General features: G+C 41.6%; 1 long non-coding RNA gene and 1 pseudogene across 1 annotated transcript; one reads left to right on the forward strand and one right to left on the reverse strand.

Annotated features, from left to right (window-relative positions):
* The window catches only part of LOC135221818 (proline-, glutamic acid- and leucine-rich protein 1-like), a 119,888-nt pseudogene that overhangs the window by 52,424 nt on the left and 52,464 nt on the right, over positions 1-15,000 (forward strand).
* Positions 239-3,192, reverse strand: LOC135222223 (uncharacterized). The gene is made up of 3 exons (XR_010316228.1): positions 3,079-3,192; positions 1,585-1,796; positions 239-1,033 (listed from the first exon to the last, which is right to left on the reverse strand). It is a non-coding gene; the product is annotated as an uncharacterized LOC135222223 (long non-coding RNA).

Genomic DNA, 15,000 nt, shown 5'->3' on the forward strand with positions numbered 1-15,000 from the left:
CCATCTCAATCATTCTCACTTTCATAATATCATCCACGCAAGATACAAAACTGTTCTGCTAGGGACATTGGATGAACTACACAACTTGCTGAGCAAACACCAATGGACCCAAGGAAAAGTGTCTAAGGACTGTGGGAAATGTCCCTTAGGTAGAAATGAAGTGATGTGGTGAAACCCTTTCATGGTGTACAAACCTTTGTTCCTCTATTAGAGACAAGATATCAAGCAGCTGCTCTGACAGTTTGGTGGAGTGCCCCCTGTATACATTTTTCCAACCTTAACCATAAGAACCCAATGTAATGCCCAGCCTTTGTGTTGTAAATCAAGGCCGCCTTGTGACCGAAGCTGGTTGCAAACAAGTCTACAAGGGGTATCCAACACAACTGTGAAAACCCCTGCACTTGATGTCTTTAATGTGCCACCGTAGTCATGTTGTATGCTGAAAGGGACAGAGGCTTGTACCGTTGTACAACATCAAATAGACTGGTTTCAACAACTGGGAGGTAGTAGACACTGTTCAGCACTCTCAGCATTGCTCCATGATAGTACTAGCATCTCTCTGGCCAAAGTAGAACAAGGTTTATGGATCTTATATATCTAAGAGTAGATTCCTCTGGGATTCTTCCCAGTTGGGGGAAACCTCACCAGACACATTTTTGCCATGTTCATAGGAACCTGGACATGCTATCCCCCTACATGGAGGTTATTTAGTAAAACCTCAGGTAAGAGGTTTTCCAGCAGCAGAACTTGTTCCAGTGTTAGCAGACCTTCCAGGTGCTACCAAACTTACTGCTAGGAAGTTAATATGCCTGGGATTCCACTATGCAAGAGAGGCTGTGATATAAGGAATAAGGTTGTACAAAAAAAGTTCTGCTCCTTAAAACCAAGATATCTGATACCTTATTACCTACTAAACTAACCTCATTATCATATCTCTCAGCAACCACAGGCAATGATGATGTATCGAAACGATAAGGAAAGAAAGTATCTGGTGTTCTTGACTTCGATAAGCTTTCAGAACTCTGCTGTCTACCTGATTAGAATTAGTCAAACAAAATAAGACAATTAGATTATGAATATATAATACAACTCAATATGAGAGATGAGAATATAAAAAGTGGCAATATTTTAGAAAATTCACTCCTGAATATATATACATATAATATATAATTATATATATATATATATATAATATATATATATATATATATATATATATATATATATATATATATATATATATTACACATAAACATATGTATACATATATATACAATATACATATACATATATATATATATATATATATATATATATATATATATATATATATATATATATATATATATATATTATATATATATATATATATATATAATTATATAATTATAGTACGTATATATATTCAGGAGTGGATTTTCTAAAATATTGCCACTTTTTATATATTGCCCATTGATATTGTACAAAGTTTGTGCTGAATAAAAAAAAACAAATTAGCAAACCATGCATATTCACTAATAATTTCAGTATATAAGATATAAGAATATAAACAAAAAATTAGCAAAAATTTTGTTTGGAACTTACCTGTAATAATCTAAATATTGGGCTTAGAGTATGATATGGCACTACAGATATACATTCATTACCCTCAGATGTAGCATCTGTGAAATAAACTTCAAGATGTTGCCCAAGCGTGTCAGAGCAGCAAGAAATCCACATACAGTGTCAGTACCATCATTGCCTTCAAAGTTTATAGGAGGAGCATTCAAAGTGCACTCTCTGGTGTGTGTATATGCCTAGTAGACAAAACACAATTAAAACATAATTTCTAACCGATGATCTTTGTCATAAGAACATTAACAGATTCATAGCAAGCTAACCTTTGCTTTAAATGGGCAATACTTGATTAGGAGTTACTAACCATAAATTACTTATGCTAAAGGATGCCCACTGTAGCAGTAGCTCTCAACTGCTAGTATGCTAAAATTCAACCTTTTCAATATATGGACACTGTAATTTCTTTTAAACTATTTCATTAAAGAAACTGTTTTCTAAGGTAAAACCTAACTGGACTGTCTCTAGTTTCCCTGTACTCATACAATTGTGTTAAATTACAATACAATACAGGGTCTAATTTTAATGCAGTGAACATGTAAAAATATCTCGCAAGAAAAAAAATTAGCTATATTCCTTAAGTATGATATTTTCAGAATAAAGTAATCCTATAATCATCCGAACTATGCCCTGTTTTCAGTGCAACCTGTACGTATTTGTACTAATCCACACCCAAATACCAAAGGTGTGAATTAAATTGCAAAGGTATTGATGGATGTGTGAAAAAAAATTGAGCTGCCTGGATGGAAGTATAAAAATTTATATTCAGCCAGTGAACTGAGCATTATATGAACACTGACTGCCCTCAACGAAAATGTCTTTTTACTATAAGGAATATTATTGCATTATTTTTATTTTGCAGTTATTATGCTACACAATACAAACAATTGGCTAATGATACAATTGTAGTGTATTGCACAAAGAAAATGAGAAACCAAAGAAAATGTAAACAGGAGATCGTGCATGTGCATTATATTAAATTGCGGTAATCTTGTTGGCCTTTGCTCTTCTCACTTTGGTTAACACGTGTATGCCATACCATTCAGTATGAATCCAATATATATCTTTGGATGTTTTGTATTCAATAATAGTAATTACTTGACCATGAAGTTCATGAATAAGAAAATTTTGTTTGCTAAAGTGTTACACTTTTTGGCTGCTTTGTATTCAGTTACTCTAAAAAAGATAACTTAAATAATTCTCAATTAATACAATACAGGAAACTACAGTATACACAAAGGACAATTACAAACACTCTGCCCCTCCATCTCAAGTCAGCTATTTTCTTTCAACATATAGTCACACATATCTTATTTACCTATAAGGGACACTTTAAAGTTGGAATTTTTTTCCGTGTAAAAACATGTTATTTATAAGTTTAGCTACAATCATGTATCATTTCAAACATAAGGAAAATACCAAAATCAATTATCTTAAAGCAACAGTCACAAGCTGATGACTTACCTCTTTTTCCACAACACCCTCAAATAAGGAATCCATTGTCTTGTGTGCAAGAGCAAGAAGTTGGGTCAACTGCCTTCCTCTAGCCTCTGCTTTTCCAAGAGCTTTGTTACCCCCATTCCTGGCAGAGGTAGCACTGCAAACACTTTTGCAGCTTTTCGACAATATCAGGTGCTCCTGGTCTACTGAGAGGGTTATCCATATATTTCAACATATTCTCCTCAATCAGAACCTGATATAAACAAAAATTAGTACTGTACAGTACAAAGGTTTTTTTTATTACAACCCATTAATCATAAGATGCCTTACTCTATGAAGAAATTATTTCAGTTCTAAATTCACCCTAAATAGCATGCATCCGTCCCAGCTAGCAGGCTCCTACCACGTATCCACATCTTTACTCACTATTGCAACTTGGCTTCCCTACTTAATGAAGAACACTTTGGGCCATTCACCTCTATGCCTTACATAATGAGTAATAGTGCAGTCATCATCCGATTCCAGATCTTACAAATATCCATTTGCTTTACTATCAGATCTTACAAATATCCATTTGCTTTACTATCAATGTTTCTGAGCAACTCATAACCCCTTGTTATCCTTCAGATCCACTGGGTTTCCGTACATTCGTTTACTGCCAAAAAGCTGATGATGGTATGAGGTCCACTTTATTCATGATCATATTTGGATGGCAGTAGCAATGCTCCCTTCCAACTAAGATGCTATTAAGGATATGCTCAAGTACTGAGTTTGATTTAAAAAAAATTTAATATTAATAAAACTATCTTGTAATATAATATGCAGTCACTACCTGAATTACAACGAGTTACATTCCGGATGGCTATTCATGTCTTGAATTGTTCATAAATTGGTTTTCAATAAGGTCACTACATAATTTTTTGTGTTTACATTCCCAAGTTAACTCGGTAGTCAAAGATGATACTATTTTCACTGTATTTTAAACCATGCAGTATTATATAGAATTTATTTTGGATGTTAGAATGGTAAAATGAAAATAAAATCTAGATTCATGCAATATTCAAAATTTAGTATTTTTTCCATGCTTTGGAAGTTACGAACTTGGAGGGAATTTTGGTTGAGCAGCATCTCATATTGGAAGTTCACAAAATAAAACAATGCACACTGACATCTATTGACAAAGATATATACTATCTCCTATGTGGAGAGGAAATATAGAAAATGGGAATTCCCCAAAGAACAAGTTATACTGAGACGATAGAAAGAAATAAGTAGGAATATTTTGCGAGCATGAACAAGTATTCTTGTGAATGTAAGAAGAATACATGGGAGTTAATCACAAGAATACTCTAGATACAGGGAAGGGGTTAAATGAACAGGTTCTTTTTCTTCCTCGTCTTCTGTTCTTTGGAAAAATTCTTTCTAGCAGAATAGGTGTGGGGGGCAGAATCTGAACTTATTGGTGGCAAAGGACAGCGTTTCCAAACACAATTAAATTTGTGACCCTATCTGTTTGTATCTGAATGTTTGTATGTAGGGTGGTGACTGTACAGGCAGTCCCAGGTTATCGGCGGACTCGGTTATCAGCGATCTCATTTTATGGAACTTGTCTAGCGCCATAAAATTGGCAATTTATGGTGCCATAACGGGACGAGTTCTGGTTATTGGCGCCATAAGGGTTCTTATGGCACGCCATATGCCATAAGGTGCTTATGGTGCCGATAAACTGGTTTATCCGCTCTATAAGTCACCGAGTTTCAGTTGACAGTGGTTTTCGCTTATCGGCACACCCCTGGGAATGGAACCCATGCCAACAGCCAGGGACTGCCTGTATACCATTAAGTTTACCTAACGTGCCCTTCTAAAAGTCCTTGTTCTGATCAGCTGCCTCAAATTACACAATAAACAATCCAGTCTGCCAAGAGTAGCCGTCTATTTTCCTCCAATTCTTCAAAACTGGAGAATTTAGGCATTAAAGTGAAACATAAATGACTATGTTACAGTAATGTCTGTAATGAATAAACTTATTATCTTCAATAAAAATAAAATGACATAGTGCACCTGAATAACAAGCTTATCCATGCCTAACAAGTGTTAATAACTTTAACATAAGAAAATCAGAATACTATGACAATTGGCCACAAATTAATTCATAAAACTGTCTAAATTTTCATGTATTTTTTCAGACACATCTAAAATAACTAGAATACCTAAAACTTTTTTTAACTAAAGATATCCAAAAGTACCACATTTTAATTAATAATTAAAGTGGGATAAGGTTTTTTTTTTACTATTATTAGTTGACAGTAGAACCCCCACATTGTGGAGGATGGGTAACCACACCCCGGCCCCCTATTAGCTAAAATCCACAAATACTACTTAAAACCCCTCTATAAATGCTTAGAAACTGCTATTTTGATAGTTAAAACACAAAAAACTCTAAAAATGCTTACACCTGAGCATTTTAAATTCTATCACAAAAAGTGCATTTAGTCACAAAAATATGAAAATATCACAATTTTTAAAAGTAATTGTACTCCTGGACCATAAGTAAACCAATTTGCTTTAGGCACGGGTAGCAGAATGAAGGGGATGGCATGAGGTGGGCCCCTGAGGTTTGATATTTAGAAAAAATACAATTTACTTTCAAAAACTGTGATTTGTTCCTACACAATATACAAACCCTCAGTCCTTTACAATAGGAAGACACTGATTGGTGGGAGGAATCTGAGTAAGCCTCTATGAAACTGACTGGAGTTCAGCACACCTGGGATTTCCTTCTTGGTCATAAGAACTTGGAGGGAAATCCAGCCACGGGCATCTGACTGGAGTTAAGAACTGCAAGATTATTCAGTCTTCTGGGTTATCTCATAATAAAGAGTATGGGTCCCCTTATGAGAAAGCAAAGAAACCGTAATGTCTGGGACAATAAGGCAATTACATCACTAGGTCTGTCTTATGACAAAGCAGGGAAGGTGCAGATATTTGCTTCTATTATCAAATCAAAGAAAATAAATAGGTCACTCTAAGGAGTGTCTTACCTGCATTGGTCATCTGGTCCAGCATTGAACGGTCTGTGTACTCTTTGCCCAAGAGAAAGAGCGACTCTTTGCCCGAAGGGAAAGAGTAGGGTGAAAGAGATGAAAGACAGCCAATCACTCTACAGACATATTCATACCGTACAACAGGGCGAGGTTCAACCTTCCCTTGGTAGATGAAAATTGTGTCCAAGGACCTGTGGGCAATATCCCGAAGGGAATGAGAGGTGACGGTAGTCAGGTGCGACCAGCCCCCATCCCCCGACCACCCCCCAAAGCAACTGTTGAAGTGACAGGTTCTTACGGAATGTTATGGACGGGGAATGACCCTGACCTTGTGAGCTCTGGACAAAGGGTACCGGTGTTGTCTATGCCAGCAACAGAATACACCTTCATGATCATCTCACAAAGCCAAAGGAAATAGCGTTCTTGGTCACTTCTTCCTTGGAACCGCTGGTGCTAACGTAAAGTTGTCAACATTCATGAAGGAGATGTCGAGTCTTCTTCAGAAAGTGCCTTGGTCCTCTAACAGGACAAAGCACCATCTGTCTGGATCATCACCAACAAAGTCACACAGGGAGGGGATCGTAAAGGACTTCAATTTAACTTCAAGGACCGATGGGTTCTGAGTCTTTGCTATGAAGTCCAAGACAAAATTGAGCATAATTGATCCCCATCCCCCTGAATGTTTTACATTGAAGGACAGACATGAAGTTCACCAACTCTCTTCGCCAAACAACCAGGCCAAGCAAGAAAATGCTCTTGAGGGTCAGATCCCTGTCTGACAACTCTCTAAGGGTCTTGTACAGTGCACAAGTCAGGCTCTGCTACACGAGAGTTGCATCCCATGCAGGAGGCCTGAGATCCCTGGGTGGGCAAGACCTTTCGAGCGCCCAATGAGTAAAAATATCTCCAGAGAGGAAGAGATATCAATACCCTTCAGCTTTAAGACCAGGCCTGGCACTGCCCTTTAGCTTTTACAGCTGAGATGGAGCGGAGCTTCTCTCGGCGAAGGAAGACGAGGAAGTCCGCAACCAGCTCAAGAGTGGGTCCAACAGGAGAGAGACCCCGTCTACAACACCAATCACAGAAGACGGGCCCATTTTCCATGGTATGCTGCTGTAGTGGACTGTCTGAGGTATTCTCTCATCTCTGTTGCTGCTTGGCGAGAAAAGCATCTCGCTCACAAGAGATGGTGGATAACCTCCAACCATGAAGACACAGGGAAGGCACTGCCTGATGGTACCTTTCTACTTGTGGCTGACACAGAAGGTCGTGCCAGGGAGGAAAATCTCTGTGCCTCGGAAAGAAGATCCACAGGGTCGGGATACCTAACAGCCTGAGACCATTTGATTTGAGAGCCACCAGAATCATCCTGAGATTCGAGGTGGTCAACACTGTTGATCACCACGCAAAATGGGGGAAAGGCGTATACCTTGAGGTTGTACCACAGGTGTTGGAATCCTGCTGAGAACACTCGGCAGGATTCCTCCTGTTCACCTCGCCCCTCTCGGTGTACCCCAAGGGAGTAGAGAAAACAGGAGAGGAGGATCAGATGCGGACACGAGGCAAGAGTCAGGCAAGGATGCATGATCAACAGGTTGACAAGAAAGCACACTGTCCTCACAATGCATCTCAGTCTTCTTTGAGGCCGAAACCTCGAGCGAGAAGACTGCACAGGGGACCTCCTCTTAGCTAGTCCAGAGCCTTGCCTTTTATGAGGACAGTGACACTTTCTTTTCCCGGTACTTGTTGATTAGCCAGGCTTTCACAGGTTGGTGTAAGTCACCTGTACGACTCGACCCCTTCTCTCATCATATGCCAATGTCGGGACAGTGAGTGATCTCTCTGGTACCGACTTTGGATGAGAATTCCTTAGAGGGTCGCACATTCGGGGAAACTCGCAAATGAGTACCCGACACAGCTCCAGTTCCAGGGGCAGAGCCTTAGAACTAGAAACAGGAGAACGAACTGGACTCCAAACTCCTGGGGCTCCCATGACACTAGACCCTGGGGTCAGTGCCACAGTTCCCACTCATGAGGGAGCAGGTGAGCTAACAAGAGAACCAACTATTTCCTCTGTGAGAGGAGCAGACCCTTAGAGCCTCAAGACAAGGTTTCTTAGGGGGTGGAGAAGCTACTTTCCTCTTCTTTTAGGCCGTGAAGCCTATGAAGAGGGAGGGGAGGAGGTCGCGCAGATGATGACAAAGACAAAGACGACGATGAAGACGACATCTTGCAAGACTTCTTCTTCCTCAACTTCTTCACCAACTTTCGCAGGAAAGCTGTCAGGTCACTCCCAGGGGCAGGCAACCAGATGGCTCGACAGGCACAGGAGCAGGTCTGGGAACAGCAGCAGGAACAACAGGAGTGTAAACATCAGACACCACAATGGGTGAGAGAGGCACAGCAGGAGAAAGCAGAGGTGCCATCCCAAATCCAAGAGGGGGTGGTACTGACATCAGAGGCACTGCAGGGAGGGGATGGGGTGTGCCCATCACCAACGCAGGGGTCAAATGGGTGGGTGGGGGGTGATGGGCAAAGACCATTGTGGGAACCGAAGCAAACCTATGCTGAATTACCGTACATGTAGTATGGTAACAAAGAGTGAGTTACAACAGAGCTGGCACTGTTCAGGTGTGGCAGCGCGCTCACAGATGGGGTTCCCACAAAATCCAGCGAAGACCACACCTGATCCAAACCTGGCAACTCACCTGCAGAAATAAAAAGTCAGGTTAGCGGGAGGGGTATGCACTCATTTCGAAGGAGAGAAACCCCATTCGGAGCTAGGGGAGACCCCACGAGGAGCGTTATCCTGGAGCCCCAACCACCCCACGTTCTTCCTCCCTGATGTGTTGGAAGAGGAAGACAATGCAGAGACTTCCCACAAAGGGGAAGCAGCAAGCATGGTACAGTTGCCAGGAGAGAGATACAAACATGAAGGATTGGCAACCAAGGGCATGGTTTAGGGAGGTGTTGCCCCAAACTGAAGCCTTGGGTGTCTTCCTCTGATATTGCCTTCTCCCAGCAAACATCCTCCACTGCTCAAGATACCAGTCACAACACACAACACTTGGTACACGGATTATCAATACTACACTCATGTCCTCAGCAATAGGACAAAGGGCATGGGGATCATCTCAATTGAAAAAGAAACCCACAAAATCACTTTGTAACTTGTTTACTTTGAAGTAAACAAGTTACAAAGTGATTTTGTGGGTTTCTTTTCAATCTTCAGAAGAAAACTGAAAGAAGTTTTTGTTTGGTTGATCATCTCAATAGCAGAGGCAGAAGGTTTACCGCACCTTTTACCCTGCACCCCGGGCATCAATTGTGATTCGGGGGTTTGCATGATAACCTATCAAACACAATTAACAACAATTAACAATTATACACAATCAAAACAAGATATTAATACAAAACAACATAGAAAATTCACAAGGGTTGGGATTGAAAGAAATCAGCAAACAGTCGGGCAGACAGTGAAGAAAACATGCCTACTCCTGATGATGGCCGAAAGCAAATTGGAATGTTTACATTCAGTCGGGAGGGACTCCTGACTACCGGACCGGTAGTTAACTACCAAACCACCTTGTTTGAAAGATTTCTGCAGCCGTGTCCAGGTTTTGCCTCAAGTAATTCCTATTGACCGAGGGTTTGTACATTGTATAAAAACAAACAGTAATTTGTCAAAATTTGTTCTCATGAAAAATACTGCAAATAGGCAAATTTTCCAAGAATAATGGTATATATGGTCCATGGAAAAATACACAAATAGGCAAGTCCTCGAATCATGTCTGTGAAAAGCGGGGGTGGGGTCGACTGTATTTATGAGATAGAGTAGTTTCTTATGCTTAGCAGACTAATTAATTTTCATCTAGCTATGGAGTCATGATATAAAGAATAAATAAAGTATCTATCATTATGGTTAACATAATCTGGTCACATTAATTTTTACTTTGTTTTGGTGCAACAGAGTTCAGTGACAATTCAAAAATGATATTGTTAAGATACAATAAAGTTTTGTACATACTTACCTGGCAGATATATACTTAGCTATAGACTCCGTTCATCCCCGACAGAAATTCGAATTTCGCGGCACATGCTGCAGGTAGGTCAGGTGATCTACCGCCCCTGCCGCTGGGTGGCAGGAATAGGAACGATTACCATTCTAGAACCAGATTTTCTCTTCCACCTGTCTCCTGAGGGGAGGCTGGGTGGGCCATCAATCGTATATATCTGCCAGGTAAGTATGTACAAAACTTTATTGTATCTTAACAATATCATTTTTGTACATGGAACTTACCAGCAGAATATATACTTAGCTGATTGACACCCTTGGTGGTGGGAAAGAGACAACTATTTACTGAATAGACAGGTAAACAACATACGTTTGTAGGTAAATAAATAAATAAAACCTTGGTTCCTACTTGACCAGGCGGAAGACTCCATGGCTAATGCTAGGAATCTGCTTCGCCTCAAGAGCCTCAGCGAGGATGTGACCTATGGCAAGAGTTCTTGTGGGTCTGTCGATGGGGTCTTATCCATTTACTCGACAGAGCCTCTTACATGACAATATGCCTATGCCTAGTGGCATAATTAAGGAGCACAACACCGATCCCGATCACCTGATCCTAACACGAGGGTTAGTGCTTAAGTTGAAAAGAGTTATCTACAAACTCCTTTCAAACAACCCAAAGAAAAAACACGACGTTAAATAAAATTTAACTCACTAGTTAAGGATCAGTATCTGCTCCCTATCCCAGCAATGTATCCGCAGACACGTATCAACCAAGAGAGAAGGATCCCTCGAAGGTTATCTTGACATCCTTCGGATAATGGGAAGTCAACACAGAGTTGCATCTCCGTATGTGCAGCTAATATGTCCTTATGACATATTGTTGTTAGGGAAAGAAACAAGAATTCGGAAAAGCTCGCACTTCATGCGCTTTTAATTCTCAGCTGTTTGAAGGAATCATCAATGCACTTATCAGTGCTTAGAGATCACAATGTCTCAAAGAAGGCCAGGGCGTTCTTTGATATCGATCTCTTCTGGGTGAAGCCTGAGCCTGGCTAGCGCTTCGTGCCTGGCAGGCGCCTAGCGCCTGTCTAGCGCCTCGCGCCTGGCTGGAGCCTTGCGCCTGAATGGCGCCTAGAGCCTGGATGGCGCCTTGCGCTGGCTGGCGCCTTGCGCCTGGCTGGCGCCTCGCGCCTAGGCTGGCGCCTCGCGCACTGGCTGGTGCCTGATTGGCTCCTCCTTCCTGGCTAGCGCCTCGCGCCTGGCTGGAGCCTTGTGTCTGGCTGGCGCCTTGCGCCTGGAAGGCACCTGGAGCCTGGCAGAAGACTTCATGAATTGCTGTCTATGAGATCTGCCATGCCTCAAGAGTTTCAGCGAGGTAGGGAACCTATGACTGACAAACCCTTCTGGATCATGTCAATGGGGGCTAGCCCGCTTACACGACAGAGCCTTCTCGGATCGTGCCAATGGGGGCTGACCCACTTACATGGCAGAGCCTTACCTGTATCATATCAATGGGGACTAGCCCTCTTACATGACAGAGCTTTAGGTTTCTCTTTACTGGAAGGAGCCTTGCGCCTGGATGGATCCTCAATCCTGACTGGAGCCTAGCCTTGAAGGAGCCTGGCACCTGGATGGCGCCTGGCCGGCTGGCTCTAGAGCCTGGCTGGCTCCTAGAAGCCTGGCTGGCGCCTCGCGCCTGGCTTGGCTCCTCCACACTTGCTGGAGCTTCGAGCTTGGAAGAGTCTCTAGGCTGTCTGGCGATGTCCACGTCGGACACTCTTATATCTGTCCGATTTGTTCACCGTCTGGCGCATTTGAGCCAGGTTGGAGGCCCGCTCCTTCTCAGTATCCGACCATGACAGAGTTCCTTGGAACTGTCCGCCTCTGGCGTTTTCGCCTGTATTGGCATTTGGCGCCTGGCTGGCGCTACATTGTCCGAGAGTCCTGAACAACCACATAGTTTATCAGGAGACTGGAGAAGGGTGGAAGAAAGTTCTTCCCCTTTGAGCTTTGGCCCCTGGCAAGGGGAGGTGAGATTTTAGTCAGCTACACCCAGTAGACGACAGGATATCTAACAATACGAAAGAGAAGAGTCTTCCTCCGAGGAGGATCCTTCGTGAACACTTCTTTTTTGCTAACGAGATCTCTTCTTACATGTTGATGAGGTTCCTCGTTGCAGAATCTTCCCTATCCTTGCCCGAAGGATGGGAAGGAGTTTGGAAGTCGAAGGAGACTCTGAGCTGAAATTGGGCGGAACCCTGATTTCTAGCTCTTGTTGTATCCTTCTGAATACCTTCTGGGAAGCATTTTGAGCCCTCATCGCACCCCGAAGACTCTGTAGGCAAACGTTTAAACCATCTCTTCTTCTGTAGATGAAAATGTAAGTACCCTGCCTGGGCAACGAAACTTCTATCTGAAAGCGTTTGCGTCAGGAATAGAGGGATTTAGTTTCTTTTGCCAGACATACTATGCTGGCAAGAACCCATTGCCGAGTCTCCATTGAATCTGATGCGAGATTCCAATGCACAAAAAAATTCACTTGTCTTCTTGGTCGTTTAGGGGCTAAGAGAAACAAAGAATTCCTTTATAAACTTCCTCAAAGAAGTTTGATGAGGAGCAGTTCCATTTTGGTGTAACACACCAACCGGAAATCCTGTGGGCCACAAAAAGATCCATTTTTTTTTTCGAAGTACATGATATCCTACTCTTGTCGTATTGCGGTATCGTATAAGATCCCGAAGATCTTAATCCTCTGTTATCTCTAATTCCCCTTGTAGAGACAGAGTATAGCCTTTTACTGCGTTCTTTGATAGCAGATATATACATAGGTGATTCTTCCCTCTTGGGAAAAGTGAAGAAAAAACCTCGCTATGTGGTTCACAGAGGTATCGGAAGAGGACAGTTTCCTCATTCCATCTAGCACGATCTGCAGCAATTCTATGTCTTAGCCATGACTATTGTCATTACCTTGAAAAAACCTCTCATTCATGTCCACTTCTGGTCAGTCTGCACGCGGACAGACTCAGAGAGGAGAGGTTTTTTTAGGTCTATTTATAATAGATTCTGATAGAATATCCAGATACTCTTGGAAAAGCCTTACGAAACATGCTGTGAGAAGAACGTGACTTCTGTGAATCCAACCTCTCTAAGGCCAAAATGAGGCATACATCCTCTCTTCCTTTGACGCCCATTTTATCTTAATACCTGTTAAGAATTTATAACTAGGGGAAAAAAGACTAAAGTTTATTCCCCTTCTTTAAATTTAAAGATGTCTTATATTGCTACCTCTCTTGGTTCGAGGAAAAGGAAGCAGTCTAAAGGAAGCCTGTTGTCTTCTACCTTACAAAGAGATATATGAAGAAGACGTTCCGCAGGTTTCTCACAACTCTTTTCAATAAATGTTAGACATACGTTAACAGTTTTTATCTTATTCGATCGAGAAGGTTCTCACGGACATGCAAAATCTTGCATCGAACCTCTTAAGGATCGTTACGTTCCGTGTCTGTTCCTAAATAGGTTCTCTTTTGTTAACGCGAACAGGCGAAAAACGAGATTCTCAGATGCTCTTTGCGATATGAGAGTGTCGTGGAATTGGCCTAAGTGATTAAAATAAATAATTTCATCATTCCTTGTAAGCGACCCCTTTTCGATTAAATGGGTAACGAAATCAGGAACGAATCTTGCCGTTACCGAGCCTGCTGTCGAGAGGCTACTGGACTCTTAGGTTAATAACTCGCTAAAACGAGAAAATATCTTGGATGGTGCTTCTGGCGCGGCTGGTGCTTCTTCTGGCGCGGCTGGTGCTTCTGGCGCAATTTGCGCAAATTGCGCCAGCTGGTGGCGCTTCCTTCTAGTTTCTTTTTAGGTTATGCGCCATAACATCTATTGGCCCTTTACGGTACCCGACATCCTTCACATGTCAATTCGTTCTTAGTGGGAAAAAAACTTTATATACGTAGTATAGTCCATTCAGGGAAACAACTTCTGCCACTAAGAGAATGTTTCCCATCCGACTCACCCAACTTCTCTTGAGCAATATCCGATTCTAAAAAGGTTGTGTGCTTTTCTCGAAAGGATGAGAGAATTATATATATAGCGCTCTGCCGTATTAGAATCCTTTATAATACTGTCACATGTGGTAAACAGCATTAATCTAGGAAACCTTTGTAAGGATACTAGGAATTCTGTAGTAACCTCGGTATGTGCATAAGACTTGACCATACCGTAGTCTTAAAGTGAATTCTCTACTACATTCATCTTCTCACTAAGCCAGTACTCTTAATAAGCCATGCTTTCGTAAGCATGAGAGCATTATACAATATAGAGTTCCGCTGCGTTAGAATCCTTTAAAAATGTTACCTACGGTAAACAGCATTGAAATGTTATAATATCTTTCTTATTGAAAGCTTCTTAGCAAAAGGCAGACAATATTTTAGTTATGTTTGCTTAACTATCCCCTCAATCCGAGGCTAAAACCACGATTGTAGGGGAGAGACACGGTTGAGTCATTCCATCCCGCAGGAGAGAGACATGTAACCAACCACTTATAACCGACAACTGCATGATACTGCGTTGGTGTCTAAGCGATAGCAGTCTCGTTATCCGACTGGCCTTACTCTTCCAGAGTTGCCAGCTACTCCATTTATAAAGGAATCTTATAAAATTATTATCGAACTTCAGGAAGTTCTTATAATGCATATTTAAGCGAAACAAGACTTCGATAAATCTAGAAGCTAAGTAGGTGTTGTCTTAACAATCCCTTTAAGCGTAGTCCTTCCTAGGAGGAAATTCCTGGAAGGATACTGGTAATTGAGTTGCTCAGCAAAGAAGTAACTACGGTATGTTGCTTATGATTTGCCGTATCGTATTCTCATACAGCAGATACTC

This window comes from Macrobrachium nipponense, chromosome 3 (genome assembly GCF_015104395.2).
Source record: "Macrobrachium nipponense isolate FS-2020 chromosome 3, ASM1510439v2, whole genome shotgun sequence".
NCBI classification, from domain to species: Eukaryota; Metazoa; Arthropoda; class Malacostraca; order Decapoda; family Palaemonidae; genus Macrobrachium; species Macrobrachium nipponense.